We start from the raw sequence: 3,755 nt of genomic DNA, 5'->3' as shown, positions 1-3,755 counted from the left end.
ATTATCATTTTATAAGGTATATATTCCTGTTGCATTTTGGGCAGTGAATCATTTTTTCTCATGGGTTTCAACTTCCAACATTCCACAACATTTTGCATAGTGAGACCCACTGGCTGTGGTAAGATTCAATGGGTCAGTAAATTGATAAAACACGGTCACAATATCTTTGTGGGGGCACCTGAGAGAATTCACAACAAAATCTAGTGGTTTGGGCGATTTAATGCACACTTTAATAAAGATGTGCAGGCAATCCCTGCCTGCCAAGAGGTGTGCAAGCAATCCCTGCCTGCCAAGAGGTGTGCAAGCAATCCCTGCCTGCCAAGAGGTGTGCAGGCAATCCCTGCCTGCCAAGAGGTGTGCAGGTAATCCCTGCCTGCTAAGAGGTGTGCAGGCAATCCCTGCCTGCCAAGAGGTGTGCAAGCAATCCCTGCCTGCCAAGAGGTGTGCATGCAATCCCTGCCTGCCAAGAGGTGTGTAGGTAATCTCTGCCTGCCAAGAGGTGTTCAAGCAATCCTTGCCTGGATTCGGTACTTTTAGTCGATTAAAGTCCTGTGAGTATCTTGTGCAGATGTAAGTTCATATGGAGCATTTCAAAATAAAACGAAACAACACTGTGGAAAGACTATATTGTAGCAATTCATGAGTTTGTGACCAAAGTTGCAAGTGGAGTGATGAGTAGATTCGTTAGAAAATGCAACATTGAAGTGCAGCATGATGTTCTCCAAACACCAGCATGCTTGCAATCAATGTCAATCCTTGAGGCCAACAACAGAGCAGATCGTGTGAAATGGGAATGACAATGACAAATTGGTCGGGACAGGCACCAGTGTGAGAAATCAATCTAGACCAACAGTTAGTTCTCGCAGAGCAACTGATCACTAGAAGAAACTCTGAAGTATACCTACTGGTGGTGTTGAGATTTAAACAAGAACAAATTCGTAAGCAGCTCCAGTTGGGTCAACACACAGGTGTGGACTGGAACATGTCCTGCAGGGACACATGTGAAGTCATGCTGTTGCAGATGGGCAAGAAAAAGATCGGAGGAGGGGTGAAGCAAGTCCAGATTGACGAAAGTAAAACAGGGAAACATACATATTACCGGGGACCCTTGTTGAGGGACAATGGGTGTTTGATGACACTGAGGAAGATACAAGGGAGTGCTTTATTGTTACTGTGGAACAACATGATGAAGGCACCCTCTGTCCTCTAATTCAAAGCTCCGGGCACAACTACTGTATCAGACTGGTGGAAAGCCTACTCCAACCTCCAGAAATATGGCTACAAGCACAAGACAAGGAATCACTCTAAGGAATTTGTGAACAGTGAAAGTGGCCACACCAATAACATAGAGGGACACTGGAGGAAAATGAAGTCGGGCTTACCAACCTATAGTCAGCGGAAGCATCACTATTCCAGCTATCTTACCTCATTCCTGTGCCAGTACAAACACAAGGACAGCAACATTTCCTTGTATTTCATCCGTGATGTAGCTAAACTATATAAATCTATGTGAATGAAATACTGGCCTTCACAGATAAAAGGAGTACTGTTTAGCAGAATAATGTTAATTTAAAGTCTTTGTCTTTCTTTGCCTTTCAGAAACTGTTGATGTAAGGAACAACTTATAGGCACATAATTTGTAAATTACCAAGAACCGTCTAGTAACAGTGTTCAATTATGAATGACATCAGAATGGCTAAAGTACACATACCTATCTCATTGAAATTGTTTGGCTATTGCCCTGAAAATGAACAATGGGAAATGAAATACAGAATTGCTTACAGCAACTGAAGCATGTCCATGAAATATGCAATGACATTTGAATGTGGGCCAAGTGTGTTAAGTAATTATACCAAAATGTAGAAACTTTTTTATCTCATTGGAATTGTTTGGTTATACATGTACATGTACAGTACATGTACCCCTGAAAATGAACAATTGATGAGCTAGAGTAATGTCAGTTGAATGTATTTGTCCAAACGGAGTGGTGGCGGCCGGTATTCATTAAAGTTTTGTTTGTCACAGTTTGCATGATGGTTTACCAACACCAAATGTAGAATTAACATGGAAATTGTGTCTCTGAATGGGAATGTACCATCATCTTTTCACACTCCTATGACATACTCCTTGCTATTTTAGGGGGTATTGTCGGTCGATGGTTACACAAACTGCCCGAGAATACCATCTTGTTTAGCAAGCAAGGTATCTTCAGGTTGCTTCCCTCTCTGTTAACCGTACACCGAGTATGACCACAGACTTGCACCACCAATCTCGGCCACATACACTGACACACTTGTAACACACATTATTCGGAATCCCACCCCATTTCCGCAATCGGAAAACATAATCGCCCACGCCAACAAACACACTTTGGGTATACATTCCTAAAACTGGCAATGGGCTAACCCACAAGGGCCTTACGGCTTACAAACAAACTAACACAATCTGGGAAACACCAAAATTTCAGCAAAATGTAACCACAATCCCCAAATCACCTAGGATTTAGATACGATTTTCGCTAAAAACCCACAAACCAAACTAAAACAACAGGTTTCCCTTATCCACAACTTCCAGTCATATCTTACCCAAACCCACCCCCCCAAAAGCATTTTTTACCCAAAAAGAAACACACACACACACCAACTGAAAACACTGGGATTCCTCCTACTAGCGCATCAGCGCACCCATTGGACAACGCACTGACCAATCACAATGAACAGTTCTTTTGCCACACTTCAGTGCACCCTCTGCCACGCTACACAAACAACAGTTTATAAACACCTATCTGGCCATTTCACAGCCATTCAGACAACATGTCTAAACTTAACAAGTCTTCGGGCAAGAACAAGATCAAGGCCAGCCACCATGCTCAACGGTCAGCATCGCCTAGCTCCGACTTGGACATCCCCTGCAGACAACAACAGCCCCAAGATACGTCCAGTGACGACGATTCACTTCTCCTGTCACTGGACATACAGTCCCCTGATCCGGCACCGTCAACCAGCAAAGAACGGGTCCTACAATCACACCGCCTAACTGACACACAATTTCAATGGGTTAGGAGCTTGGCAGAAAAAGTCAACAGACTTACATGTACTTCAGCTAATACTCACATAACCCGACAAACACTATCTCTGTCAAAGGCCATTGAGACTCAAATACCACCAAGCTACATTGACATCAGGGTACGTCCACCTCGGCCACACCACTCAAGTTCCAGAGCTCTTTCTTCGAACGGTGGAAGAAACTGCAGAACCGCACGGTGCTACTTTTCACCAAGTTCACTGTTGAAGAATACCAGCACCAGCTGGAGAACCGCACGGTGCTACTTTTCACCAAGTTCACTGTTGAAGAATACCAGCACCAGCTGGTTAGGACGGAGGAACAACTCACTTCTGCCAGACGCAAGGCCCTCTAAACCATCGGTGCAGAACTCCACAGCCAAGATCACACCAAAGCTCGCAACTTGTTCGAGTACTTCACTCGGCAAAAAAACCCAACCACGAGGAGTGAAGAGGAAACACCAAAACCAAAACTATAGAAAAGTCTCTTCCAACCAACCGGTCTTTTTCAAGACCACCATCTCCATAAAAGAGAATATTTCCAGCCAATGCTATCACATACAACTCCCATCTGAATAAAGGAATAAAATCTATACCCCCAAGTATTCCCTATACTTTCACTTCACACATAGTGAACTGAGGAATACAGCCATATACTGTGATGGAGCCTCCTTAATTTAACCAATTCAAAAC

The 3,755-nt window shown here is 43.6% G+C and overlaps 1 pseudogene; it reads left to right on the top strand.

The window, feature by feature from the left end:
* The first annotated feature begins 746 nt into the window (after positions 1-746).
* On the top strand, positions 747-1,514 carry LOC147798551 (uncharacterized; annotated as a pseudogene).
* Positions 1,515-3,755: the final 2,241 nt, after the last annotated feature.

Source organism: Acanthaster planci, linkage group LG07 (genome assembly GCF_054643075.1).
Source record: "Acanthaster planci isolate LZ-2023a linkage group LG07, COTS_SCS, whole genome shotgun sequence".
Lineage (NCBI taxonomy): Eukaryota > Metazoa > Echinodermata > Asteroidea > Valvatida > Acanthasteridae > Acanthaster > Acanthaster planci.
This window is presented reverse-complemented; position numbering and strand designations above follow the sequence as displayed.